The 14,507-nt window shown below is 41.6% G+C and overlaps 1 long non-coding RNA gene and 1 other non-coding gene across 2 annotated transcripts; both read left to right on the forward strand.

Moving 5' to 3' along the window:
* Positions 1–10,665: 10,665 nt before the first annotated feature.
* On the forward strand, positions 10,666–13,341 carry LOC111757283 (uncharacterized). The gene is made up of 3 exons (XR_010044727.1): positions 10,666–10,808; positions 11,094–11,233; positions 12,051–13,341. It is a non-coding gene; the product is annotated as an uncharacterized LOC111757283 (long non-coding RNA).
* LOC111757354 (small nucleolar RNA SNORA26) lies at positions 11,483–11,602 on the forward strand. Its single transcript, XR_002791724.1, has one exon. It is a non-coding gene; the product is annotated as a small nucleolar RNA SNORA26 (small nucleolar RNA).
* Positions 13,342–14,507: the final 1,166 nt, after the last annotated feature.

Raw genomic sequence — 14,507 nt, forward strand, 5'->3', positions numbered from 1 at the left:
GAAAACATTGGGATCACTTTGTATAAGACAGTAAGCATAAAGAATAGCGTGTGATGCAAGTTTGTCCCAAGAAGGGAGACCCAGGCAGGGCTAAACTGCTCTCAGACTGCTTCCGGAGGATCTTAGTCCAGAAAGCACAGAGACTGTAAGAAAGTGTAAGTAGCAGGAAACTTTTCTACAAGTTCATTCTGCAGCTTTTCCTTTTTCCTTTCTTGTTCTCTTTCTTCCTTGCTTGCTTCCTTCCTTTGCCTTTCTTTCTTTCTTTCCTTTTCTTTCTCCTTCCCTTCCTTCCTTTTTTTTGTGTGTGTAGGAGATTGAACCCAGAGCCCCAAGTATACACTACCACAGTGCCACATTCCCCTCTAGCCATTCCTCTATTTCTGAGCCTCTAAAAACAATCTTGTTTTATTTTATTTTATTTTAGCAATCTGATTTTACATGGTAGAGATTTCTAGGAGCTCAAAATGAAGCGTCTCCACTTTCACTCCCCAAATGTGACCAAGGCCTTCTGTGGGGTTCTGGAAATGGCCCGTCCCCTAGGGACCTCCACGGTCACTTCCTGTCAATCTTGTCTGTGCTTAGCAAGTTCTCTCTGCAGCAGAAGGCACATTGTTAAAGCTCGGCTTAGTGGCTCAAACTATGCTCTCCGCTCCTGTTCCTAAAGGGCAGAAAGGGCACTGCACCAGGACTTCAAAAGCTAAAAACCAGTGCACATACCCGCAATTTCAGCACTCAGAACGGCTTTGGGCACGTTATTAACCCCTGGAGCTCAGTTTTCTCTGTAAAACGGAGATTATACAATATATATCTCTCAGTCTTGCTAAGAGCATTCAAATAGACGATGTGTGTCAAAAACCTAGAACAATGTCTGCCACATAATAAAAGGTGCAGTAAAAGTTGGCCATTAGTCTCCTTGCATGAGTTCAGGATACTCCTTAGCTCAGGACAGCCAGAAGAGCTTTCCCTCGCTAAAACACCTGAGCAGAAGAGGTGCAACATTTGGCTTCATATTATTTATCTGCATCAGCCTCGTTTGGGTGCCCCCATGATTGTACATTTTTATAAATGACACAAAAGTATGATGTTTTGCACTGTTTGTCTTAAGAAGGATCACCCAAATTGATATCGCCAAGTCTGAGGGCATCTGCTACCCAAGTTTCCCGTTTCAGGAGCCACCAATATGTAATGAGGTGGGTATGGGTAGTAATAGAATGATAATGGGTTTACACTTATAAATATGATCACACACATACAAAAGATCAGTCTAAAATATTGAGTTCCTCACTTGTGTAGATTTACCATCTTTGTTCTAAAATATAGGATATACATTTTTGTTTTGTTTTTAGAATTGAATTACTTCTGTAAGACAAGATTTTATAATACCCTTAGCTATCTAATAAAAAATAAAAGATGCTTTCTCGGTGGCCAGGGATATTGCTCAGTGGCACAGAACCTGGCTGGCAAGCTTGAGATCATGAGTTTGATTCCTGGTACCAAAAAAAAAAAAAAAGGTTTCCCTTACCTTGCTGCTTAGTCAGATTTCACAATGTCCTGTTATTTTTGCAGAGCAGTTGCTGTGCAGACTATAAACCATGTTTTGGCCTTAGGCTACATTGTCTCCTCTGTTCCAACCAGCTGCCTTTAGTGGCCTCTCTCTACAAGCAGAGCCCATGACTTCCACGCTAAGCCTGCTACGCTCTGCACAAGCTGCAGTCCTCAGCTCAGCAAAACACATTTTGCCATGAATTTAAAGTAATCTCTCCAAATAATTATCCCAGTTTTTTTTCAGTGAACAAAACTTTAAAAAGAACCGTAATAGCCAAATAGAGAACCTTGATTCAGTAGAGTATCCTTGTTGCTTAGAGCCAAATACAATGCCACCCATATTGCTGTACCCAAATACTCCTCAGGTGCCCCCAGGTGGTCCAGGAGACCCTCTCAGTATACCGGATGCTCCCTCTCACTCTCCAGTCATAACCTCTTTAGGAGGTTATTGTCTTGATGTTAAGATTATGTGTAGGGAATGGGAGGGCAGACACGAGATAGGGTCTTGCTGTGTATTTCAGGCAGGGTGACTTTCCTACCTCAGCTTCCCAAGAGCTGGGCATCCACCACCATGATGGCCCTGCTGGTTCCTGATGAGCTGAAAATGTTAAGACAAAAAAAGTGTATCTTTAACTATGGGAGAGTTGGACTCTGTAAAACACTACACTTGCAACTACAACTGAATTTATGATGGGATTATGTCCAAAATAAAATCATCTTAAATTGGAAATATTGGCAATTTGATTTATGTACTTTTTTTTTTTGTGCCAGGGATCAAACTCACAACCCCATACTTGCAAGGCAGGCGCTTATGCCACTGAACTAAATCCCCAACCCTTATTTATTTACTTTTGGGTTTTTTTTGTTTGTTCTTTGTTTCTTGAGACAGAGTCTCTCTATATATACAGTTCAGGCTGGTTTTGACTCATTTTGTAGCCTAGGCTGGTCTCAAACTCTCAGTGATCCTCCTGCCTCAGCCTCCCGAGTGCTGGGATTACAGGCGTGAACCACCATACATGGCTTATTTATTTACTTTTGAGACAGGATCTTGCTTAGTAATTCAGGCTGGCCTTGAACTCATGACAATCCTCTTACCTCGGCCTCCAGAGCGCTGGGATTACTGTTGTGTGGCACCATGCCTGGCCAACATTGGCAATTTAATTTTTTTTTTTGTCTTTTTCTTTTCTTTTTTTTTTTTTTTTTTTTTTTTATCAGTACTGGGGATCGAACTCACAACCGCTTGAAAAGCAGGCGCTTATGCTGCTGAGCTAAATCCCCAGCCCCTACATTGGCAATTTAAAAATGCATTTAAGGGGCTGGGGATATAGCTCAGCCACATAGCACCTGCCTGGCAAGCACAAGGCCCTGAGTTTGATTCCTGGTATCCACAAAAAAAGATAATAATAAAAATGCTTTTAATATTCCTAACATTCTATCTTATCCCAGTCTATCCTAAGTGTTCCCAGAACACTTAGACCACAGTTAGGCAAAATCATATAACATAAACCCCACTTTATTGCAAAGTGTTGACTATCTCATGCAATTCAGGGTTAATTACTAAAGGAAAAACATTTTCTACTGAGTGCATGTCACTTTGCTGCCAACATAAATTAAGTCTAAACTTTGCAAAGCTGGAGACCGACTCTACTTACAAAAGGCTAAAATAGCCTTTATTTTGTTTTTTATTTGTTTGTGGGTTTTTTTTTTTTTTTTTTTTTTTTTTGTCTTTTTCATTTTTTTTATCAGTACCAGGGATCGAACTCACAACCGCCTGCTTGCAAGGCAGGCACTTATGCTGTTGAGCTAAATCCCCAGCCCCATTGTTTTTGTCTTTTTGACACAGGGTCTCACTGTAGTTTGGGCTGGCCTTGAGCTCATTTTAGACCAGACTGGTCTCAAACTCAAAACAATCTTTATGCCTCCGCCTCCCAAGTGCTGAGATTACAGACATGTGCCATCATACCTGGCTTTTTATTTTGTTTTCTGTAATGATAATACTTATATAATGAATGCTCATTGAAAAAATTTAACCATATTTCAAAAAATATAAAGAAAAGACAGAAAATCCCACTTAGTTTGAAAAAGAATCCAGTATCATTTTAGTAACCATCTTTTCACACACACAGATCATATACATACATACATTCATACATATACATAAATACTGTACACATACATGGATTATAGGACACATGTGGTTTCATCATAGATATATCATCTCTCACTCTCTCCTTCATTGCTTGCCTTGTGGATAATCATATGAATGCACTGATGGAAATTTTGAAAAATAAGTAGGCATAAGGAGCAAAAGAGAGATAACAGACAGACCAGACAAAGAGGACAGAACCCACAAAAGCAGGAAGTGAACAATAATTCAGAGCAGGGCTTCTTGAAACTTTAAGAAACATACAGGTTACCTGGGGGTTTTGTTGAAATGCAGATTCTAAATTTGCACGTAAGGAATGAGACCTGAGAGTCTGCATGTCTAATGAACTTCCTAGTGAGAAGCAAAGGTATAGGCTTCTGTGCTAGTCAATATTTTACTTCAAATTAGCTAACAATAAATAAAATTCAGTTCTGTTGTGCTAGTCATATCTGAAGTACTCAGTAGCCATGTATAGCTACCATAGTGGTCACATAGACAGAAGACACTTCTATTACTCCAGAGAATTGTCTTGGACAGTGCTTGACAGCCCTGAGGAAATTGCAGTTGTGCTTGGAAAGATCATAATAGGTGTGTGGACACTGGGAGGTAATAGATGGCAGATAGGCAGGACCAGCATGTTTGTCTTATTTCTGGTGGCACTGAAAATCCATTTAGGAAGAGAACAAGAAGTCATCAAGAAGCAAGCCCTCCCTGCAAGTCAGCACCATGCAGGGGCTGCTGAGGGGAGAACCAGATGCCAGCCTTTTCCCATGAGTCGGTGTTATTCATGGACTATAGGGGGAGAGAACAGGAAGTCAACAAGAAGCAAGCCCTCCATACAAGGCAGTGCTATGCGGGAGCCGCTGTAGGGAGAACCAGATGTCAGCCCCTTCTAGCATGTGGGCTGGGAGACAAGAACAGCCAAAACCACCCTCCACCACCACCAGCAGCTGGTATGGAGAAACACAGACTGCGATGACAGCTATTGAGGTGAGACACAGCTTAATGCTTCTAATGTGTAAGATACAATTTGAGTGACTCCCCTTGAAGGCAGAACAATTGCTGCAACATTGATTATATCAAGGTTAGTTTCCATATACTGATATGTACAGAGCTGACTATATCCTTCTTTCTTCAATTGGCTCTAAGCATTGCAAATAAGGCTAGCCAAGGTACTGGTATATAATCTCTGAAGCCATCAGACAGTCTCCTGTTTCCTTGCATAATACTCACTGTAAAAGATATAAGCACCGTGGGATGGCAGAGCCAGTCAGCTCCAGGGATGTCAACTGGGTTTGTTCTTAAAGAGGCTATGTATGAGTCCCCAGGGCTCAAAAGTTACATATCAGAAAGCAACAGCCTCCAAAAACAATTCAATTGCTACCTTAACTGTATTATGTAGATTGATCATTCTCCCTGGCTTTTGCAAAGATGGTTTTCTTTCTACCTGGCTAGCCAGCTCACGTTACTCATGTAGTTCCCACCATCCTCACCGTCACTCATCCCTGAGCCACCCACTTCTTCACAAGACAATACATTCTGGGAGAGGCCTTGGATCAAAGCCTTTGTCTGTATATTCTCAGAAGGACTGGGCTTAGGATCCCTTGGCTGCCCTTAACTTTGAATATGTCTTGGTGTCTGTACTCTTACCCTGTGTTGCACTGGAGGTGGTAGATTAGAAGTAACTTGCCAGGATTCCAATGTCTCAGTGGGATTACAAATATAACTTTTCAGATTGTGAGGAAGACTGGAAAAGGAATTATAATACTTGGATTACAATATTTGGGATTACAATAGTAGTGTTTAGTGTTTCACTGACTTTGCAGGCCTAAAGCTAGTAGTCTGATCATCTATTAAGAGGATAACAATACACTGTGTAGTATCTATGGGGGATCTCCTCCTAAAGATGGTAGCCATCATTAATTCCCTATTACTTTGTTTTGAAATCCTGTATCACTCTTGTTGTTTTCCTGGGTCAGGTTTTATTTTGTTTTGTCTTATTTGATTTTATTATATCCAATGTCATGGACAGCTGTTTCAAAGAAAAAAAATATGGTAGCCATTTTGGATTTACTAGTATCTTGGTTTGAAGTCCTTCATTGCAATCATTGTTTTCTTTTTATCAGTTCTATTCTGTTCGTTGATTTTTACTATGTGTGAAGGTATGCACAGCTGTTTTGAAGTCAACAAGAGGCATTATGGTAACCACTGTTGATTTCCTACTGTCTTTTTTTTTTATCGGTGCTGGGGATTGAACTCAAGACCGCATGCTTGCAAGGTAGGTGCTTATGCTGCAGAGCTAAATCCCCAGCCCCCTATTGTTTTATTTTGAAGTCCTGTATTACTTATTTTGTTTTGATTTGCTTTATTATGTTTTATTTGCTTGTTTTTTTTTCCTCTTTAAAATTAAAAAAAAAAAAAGAAATTCCATTTAGGATTTCTAATGGAGATTACAGCAACGTGGAGGAACACCAGGTCAAGGAAGACCTGAGCCTGGGAGTTGAGTGCAGGCTTCATCAATGGTCAACATGTAGATGATGGAGCCAGAACTAGGAAATAAGCAGGGTATGGAAACAAGATGGCCAATTGGGTGGTCGGTTGGAAGAAACAACTAAATAGAAGAAGGTGAGAAAGAAGAAGCTGGAGAAATAGAGGTAGAAACTGAGGGAAAATGTGGAGGACCACTGGGAAGGCTTCCCTTGAAAGAGGACAGTTTGCATCCCTTATGATTCACCTTTGCCCTACTTCCGCATACTGATATGTACAGAGCTGCTTAGGAAAATGTTCTACTCTCTTAAATAAGCAATGTAAATGGATCTAAATGAGGCTTGATGAGTAGACTGTGAAGTGATGGGACAGGTCAGTGATGCCCTGCCTATATCTCCCTACAAAGCATGAGCTAGGTCAACAGAGCCGTTGCAGGAACTGACTCTCTCAAGAAAGAGGCTGTGACATCCCAGGAGAAGAAAAGCTAGACATCAGAGCTGAAGCAACTGACCCAAAACACAACCTGTGTTACGCAGATGCCTCCAAACTTAGAGGCTACCTGTTACCTGAATCTGGTGCTCTTTTTGCATAGCTCTCTCTTCTTATTGGAGAGGTGCCATTGTGTCTCCTACCTAGCCTAGTTCACAGGACTCAGTACTTCCTGAGCCATTCTGTCACTCAACCCCGAGCTACTCCCCTCTTCATGAATTAATAAAACCTGGGTTCACCCTGGCCTTTGTTCCAGTTAGCCTTTGTTCTGAACTTAGGACCCCCTTGGCTTCCCACAACTGCAGATACATCTTTATGTCTTTATTCTCGCTGTGGGTTGCAATGGAAGTGGTAGATTGGAATTTATTTGCAAGAATCTCAATAACTTTTTCCTGGGATTACAATTGTAAACTCCTCCCAACTGTGACAAAGTCTAGAGAGATTCAGATAGGAAAAGAGTTTGGACTGCTGAGCTAAAGAAATTGTTTTGGGGTTTTAAGGTAATCTCTCTCTGCTGCCGAGGCTGGTCTTGGACTCATGAACTTAGGCAGTCTTCCTGCTTGAAGGACTAAGAAATGATTATTGCTCAATACAGAGGTCACAAAAGGAATATGCAGAGTTGGAAAAACAAAGTGAACTCCTTTTGGGACCACTGATTTTGTGGTGTCCCCAGGACATTCAGATGACAATATACAGAGGGCTTATTGAGTGTAAGAGGCCTGAAGCTAGAAAGAATGATATGAGGTGGTGATAAACAGGCCGGCCAAGACCTGGGACTGTAATTCTAGGTCTGTCTTTGTTTGCATGGTTTGGAAAAGTCATGCAGGTTTCCCTGGGCTCTACTTACAATCTCTAAAATGGTGACAGTGGTGTTTTATGTAAAGGGCTCAGTACTACAATTGGCTCATATGCCCTCATTCCATGGTGCTGACATGCTTATCACCCTTACATTATTAAGAATTAGACACAACATGTACAAAGTATGAGACACTCAATATGTGACTTTTATTATTGTCATAGCTGGGAAACTGGTCGGTCAGAATGAACAGTAAGAAGAGAAGGGCGTTGAGAAGAAATGCAACCAGAACCACCACTTGATGGGTGACACAGAGGAAGCAGGGCAGCACAGGCATTGTGGGAAAGCCTGAGAAGAGCAGAGACCAGCCACTCAGAGGCAAGGAAGGAGGGGCCAGTTATGTCAGATATCACAGAAACTAGCCATTGCACTTGGTCGCTATGAATCCACTGATGACTTTGGAAAACAATCTAGATAGTTGGGTGTTGCGGTATGTGCCTGTAATCCCAGCACGGATAACGCTAATGTAGAAGGATCACTTCAGTGTGGGCTACATACTGAGTTTACGATCAGCCTGAATTACAGAGCAAAACCTTGTCTCAGAAAAAAAAAAAAAAAAAGAGAGGGAAGGAATTCCAACTATTTATGAAGTGTGAACAGGGCTGAGGTGATGATGAAGAAGGTGATGATGAAGAAGGCTAGTCGGGAAGGGGAAGGACGAAGGTAGTACCTAGGAACTGGGAGGTATCTGATGGAAGGAAGGTTTATTCAGGATCAAAGAGAGAGAGAGAATAGCTAAAAGTTAGAGAGAGGAAGTATGAAAATAAATAGCCACAAAGAAATACAATTAGACTTGGGATCTGAGGAGACTGGCAGAGCTAAACCCCAGGGTAATGGATTAATAACGATTAAGGGATGCTGTTTACTGAATGAAGAGTTTAGTGACTATGAAGATGTTAGATTCCCATCAGGACTGTCCACCTCTCTCCTACGACTTTCTATTGCATTCCTATTCCTCTAGGCACTTTAATTTCTGGGAAATTAAATTTACACAGGGTAAATTCTTTTAGTAATCAGACCCAATAATAAATCCAGTTCATGCAATTCTTTTTGAACTGTTTCAAGCTTCTTGCATGCATATGCAGGTACGTGTGCATTTGTGTGTAGGTGAGTAGGTTAGGGCCTTCTGCATGCTGAGCAGGTGCTCTACCTGAACTTAAAAGCAAATACATATTTAATTCTAATTAATTTACTGAAAGAGACATAAGAAAAATAGATTCAAGGCTGGGGATTTAGCTCAGTAGTTTAAGGGCCTGCCTGGCAAGCGTAAGGTTGTGAGTTCGATCCTTGTACCAAAACAAGTAAAGAATAGAGTCAGACTAGAAATATGTTTGGAAGTTTGAGACAAGAAAGGTAAATCCAGGGATACGGCTCAGTGACACAGTGCCTGCCTGGCAAGTGCAAGGTCTCAAGTTCAATTCCTGGTACATAAAAAAGGAAAGAAAGAAAAAGAAAAAAAGAAAGAAAGCAAGAGGTAAAGTGTCAGTAAAAGGTTGTTCCATTACAATAGAATACTATGAACATCTGTAAGGAGATGACTGGCTGCTAGAATTTGTTAAACTTTGTTTGATATCTTCTTCCCACCAAATAAACCTCATCAAACTCTAAACCATCCCTATCGGATCCTGTCGTCTTCTCGTTCAAAACCACTTGAGCAATTTTTCATCATTCTTGGTATAAAACAAAGATGGCAACCCTTTTAAAGACAAGTGCCCAAACTGCAACCCCAAACTCACTTATTTATTGTAAAATGCCAACACTACAATGAAACCTGAATACTGAGGTTTCAGTTCAGAAAAAAATCATACCTTATTATCTATTATCTTAAAAGAAAAACTAATAGCATGTGTGCCATAAATTCACCCACCACTGGAATAAAATGAAAATTCTCTAAGGGCTTCCTGCAGGTGTGGTCCCAAGACACTCCCATTTCAAATCACCTTAATTGTTTACACTTTGGGATTTTTCAAAGTACAGTTCAAGTACATTGCTTGTGTACCTTGGAACTCTAGGCAAACTGTTCTTTCTCCCTGTAGATTTCCATCCCCCTCAAAAGGCACCTATTTTGATTAAATGTAGGCTAATTTTAATTTCTCTTCCTGCTCTAAACAACACATTAGGAAAAATCAATACAGTATAATGAATCCCGGAAATTGCTAGCCATTTCATGACTTTGTGCAAGTTGCTTAACGTATTTGCTTCTGTAAGTATAATTTGGAGATTATCTTAGTCACTTTTCTTCACGCTAGGACAGTATCCAACATCCACAATTCAAAGATAAGGTTTATTTTGGCTTCTCTTTCAGAAATTTCAATCCATGCTCAGCAGGCCCAAACACATAACATAGAATCGAGAAGGGCTTGCCACACGGTTTTAGCAAAGTTGTACATGCCATGGTGACCAGGAAGCAGGAAAGTAAAAATGAACGAGAGAGTGAAATAATTTTTCCACGCATCTCACTAACCCAATGTCCTCCGACCAGAACCCACTTCCTAACTGCAAGTCAGCTGTAGCGCCTCTATAATCCAAAAACCTTCCAAACGCATGAGGTTTTGGGCGTCATTTTAGATCTAAACCATAACAGGGATGGTAAAAAGATAGTTTGAAGATTAAATTTATTAACATAGATGACAAACATGGCAAACAATGGAAGTGCTCATTTTAGCATATCTCTTACATATTTGTTTGCAGTTTGAGTCAGTTACCTTGAGAATAGTACCCACCTCATCCCCTGATGATTAATCAGTTTACTTGTTGAACAATGTCAATGAATTAACTGAGAGTTTGAGGAAAGGAGACTGGTCTTTACAAATTTAGGAAAGGCGATGTTGGGTGATCGTGTAGAACAAGACATGGCGGAAGTCCGGGATACACACTAGTCTAGTTTAGCTTTAGAAAAGGGAATCTCAGTCCCAGGTATAACCGCGGACCCACCGCAGGACAGCAGCGGAGAAGAAACCCCACTGCTAGACACTGGGGCAGAGGAAGAGGAATCCGTTCTCAGCATTTCTCGGGAGGGCATCAACTCCACCCCTTGCTTCAGCCGGGCCAGAAGGACCCAAGCGGAAGATCTACAACAGCCAATAGCCGGGACTGTCCCGCCTTCATCCTGTTAACTCTTTGCGATTGGCTACTCACTGTGCCGCTCTTCTTGCTTCCCCGCCCCCGCACAGAGTCTTCACGAGGATTGGCTACCTGTACTTTAGATCCGCCCCCGCCCGCGCGGCCTTCCTAGTTTCTGCGCAGTGAGCAGGTCACCGGCCTTTTTGTCCCGGGAGGTTGATGGTGAGCATCTCTGGCTTTTAGTCTCCTAAGGGGAGCGATCCCAGTCGGCCTGTGGGTCCGGGTAGGAGTGGGGCTCGCCCCGTGTCCCCTCGAGCTTTGCCCGCCCGGAGCTCCGCTGCTCCTGGTGGCCAGAACGGAGGGGTAGAGCAGCTCTCGGAGGCCCGGGGGGCGGGCGTCAGGCTCGTTCCGGGGCCGCGCGAGACACAGGCGTCCCGCGCGCGAGGCCGCCGGAAGTTCTCCTGGGCTGGCCGCGCGCGGTGACAAGCTTGCGCTTTGCTTTCACAGAGAGGATCCGCCGCTACCTTTTAGAGGGTTGCGGGCGGGCCTTGCCAGCGGGTGCAAAAACCCAGGCCAGAGCCGACTTTGGCCCCGGGAGTTTGTCTCCAGCACACGCGGAGGTCAGCAGCCTGGAATTCCAAGTGCAGGTATGTCCCTGATTTGGAATGAGGTGACGCGATTCGGGCCTCGAGCGCGTGGCCAGTGGCCACGAGAGGGTTCCCAAGCACATGGTTGCGCAGAGGCCCGAAACCCGGAATCCATGGTAAAGAAATTTATGTTCACAGACTCAACCTGCACAACAAGTGCATTTAGTGTATTTTAAGACCAGTTAGTGAAACTGTTGAGTCCATCAGGTGTTAGCAGAGCACACTTAAAAATCTCAGTCACCCTTTCCTGTGCCCTTTTAAGGTTGATACAGTGCCTTAAGAGGCTAACACAGAAGGGTACAGGAACCCTCCATAAAACCCAGAGAAGAGACTTACGCTCCTCTTTGGATCCTGTCTGGAGTCACAGCTGAATCAGAAGTTTTACTTTTTTTATTTTTTTGTCTTTTTTGAGACGGGGTCTCACTATGCAGTTCAGCTCACTTTGTAGCGCAAGCTGATCTCAAACTCGCATGATCCTCCCATCTCAGCCTCCCAAGCGCGGGGATTACGGGCGTGAGCCACCACGCCCGGCTAGAAGTTTTATTAGTTGTAAACAATACTGTGATGTGGGTAGTGCTACATTTAAAATTAATCTTTGCTTCTGTATCTTTGGCCAGCCACTATAGGTTGGTCTGGGATACCAGTTTTTATAACCTGGTATAATTTGGCTTTCTTTCGAGGTACAGAAACACAGAAGACAAGCACATGTATACCTAAGGCTTTTCTAGAGTACTAATTGAGACAAACTGAAAAAATACACTTCAATGTTTTTTACTTGTTTAAAAGATCATTTTAAAACTTCTCATTCTTTTTATAGGTTGAACACAGCCAATGCAAGCCGTTGAAGCTGGGGTGCTGTCCTGGTATTTCATCTAATACTAATTGTCATTATAGTACAACAGGAAAGTGCCTCTAATGAGGTGAGATATCCATAAGTGTACCTGGTGTGGTTAAAAAAGAAAACAGTGAATGTTGGATGGCATTTGGCTGTCCAACAGAAAGGCAGGGATCTTCAATAGAAGAGCACATCAGCCCTAGTAACGGTGTGTAACAAGTTTCAACTTGCTTGGGGCAATCAATCTGAGCACTGGTTGAGAGGAGTGTTTTTAAAGTAGCATAAATGATGGATCATGAACAACGCATTAACATGAAATTTTGTTTCAAACTGCAAAAAAGTGCTAAAGAAACACATGAAATGTTAAAATTAGTGTATGGAGATGCTGCAGTGACCAGAAAGACAGTTTACAAGTGGTTTGAGCGGTTTCGCAAGGGTTGTGAATCTGTTAACGACGAGGAGAGATCGGGACGTCCTTCAACATCCAAAACCCGAGAGAATGTTGAAAGAGTAAGCGAAATGATTCGATCAAACAAACGACTGACGATTAGGAAAATTTCAGAGGATCTGAACATCTCTTATGGTACCGTACAAAGCATTTTAACCACAGATCTGAACATGAGGCGAGTGAGCCCGAAATGTATCCATATACAACCACAGGAGATAGAGCAATAGGACAGTGTCGGTGGCGACAGGGCAGTGTTTCCCTTTCATTTAACTGACTGAGGTAGGTACTATGCTCCCATGTTGCAATGAAGAAATGGTTAGGGAGCTCTGGTTCTCACTGCCTGTGAATAGCTTTGAATAAGGAGCCTCAGATGTGGAACTTGGTAGCTGTGTGAGTGATGTGATGTCTTGAAGTTTGATTTTATATAGCAGTAGAAAAATATTTAAGTCGAGTAGTCTAGTTTGGAGGGAGCAACCCACAGAGCTGTTAAAAAGAACAGAAAAGCTCATCATAGTATTTAATTGCATTGAAACTATTTCTCAAAATCGACCAAAAGGAGCATCTGTCAGCATGTTAATTTTTAAATGTATGTGATATAATAAATTGTAAAAAGGCTCTAAAGGACATGATTAGGAGATGTTAAGTATCAGAGGTGACAATTCACATGTCAGAAAAATGGAAGTCTGGTAAGATGCTCAGAGCCCACTACAAGTGCATTCCTTGTACTCAGTCTGCATGTCTAGCAATTAGAGATTTTTTTATTAACTTGAATGCCAATTACATATGCATTTTCCAGAAATTTTAAATAAAGATATTTTATATTTATTGGTGTCCTTAATGCTTTTTAAACTTTTTTCTATCCCACATCATACTCTAAAGTCCAGCTTCAAATGCTTTAGGACTTGTTCAGTAAATACTGCTTGTTATAATTAATGGGACCAGTATGAGGGAAAGGCCTTCACCATTTGTGACAGGACCAGCCAGGGAAGGACTTCCGTAAGTATTAAGACCTCAGATATACACAATTAGGGGAGGAACATTTCAGGGAAGGGGAAAATATGCATAAAAACACTGAACAGGGATGTTTTAATATGCAGAGTTGCTCAAACCAACTGTTCTCCCATCAGTCCTTCCTATACATGAATGCTTTGTTTGAATTTACGTAGCACTCCGTTGTAGCATTAGAGAAATTTAATGTGCAGTTACATATATGCTTACTAACTGCCTACCCCTTACATTCAGTGTGTGGGTTCTATACTATTAGATCTGGTCTTGGTCCAAGTAGATTTATACCTTATTCTAGGTTCTTGAATATTTTAAGTCCTGAGGTTCATGACTCATGCTACAGGTTCAGGGGTAGCATCGTTCTTTTGAGCTGAATTAAATAGGACATTTGAGTGTCTTTAATAGTTACCTGTTCATAGAAGTAGCATAATAAGAGACTTCTAAATCTTAGCCTTCCATGTGATTTTAGACCAATTGGTAGCTTCAGGTAAGATTAAATCAGATCCTTGAAACATTTGAGTAGCAAGTACTCAGTAAATACTAGGTTAGTTGGTAATATTTAATTTTTATAATAAAATGTGGTTAGTGTGATTTGGAGCAAACTAATGTTTATCAGTATGTAATACTAGAGTACATTCAACAAGTAATGGGGTGTTCAACTATAGGCCACAAGGTATTCTAGGTATTACGGATATACTAGTGAATAAAGTAGACCAAACAATATAGTTGCTTGTACATTTCCAACTGTTCCAGTCACAGGAATACAGAACATTCCCATTATTGCAGAGTACTTGGTTTCTTTAGAGTGCTTTGATTCATTGGTAGGCCTCTAGTGTAAAGGACTGAATTTTCCTTAATGCTATTTAGCAGTGACAAAACTGACTTGTTAGCAGAGTGGGAAGAGTAGGGTATTGGTAGGACAAAAGGCCTGTAGGAAGTGTCTTCCTTATAATGCTAAGTAGGTAAAGTTGAGAAAGCCCTAAATT

This window comes from Cavia porcellus, unplaced genomic scaffold (genome assembly GCF_034190915.1).
Source record: "Cavia porcellus strain 051 isolate PalLab524CR breed Dunkin Hartley unplaced genomic scaffold, mCavPor4.1 scaffold_30, whole genome shotgun sequence".
NCBI classification, from domain to species: Eukaryota; Metazoa; Chordata; class Mammalia; order Rodentia; family Caviidae; genus Cavia; species Cavia porcellus.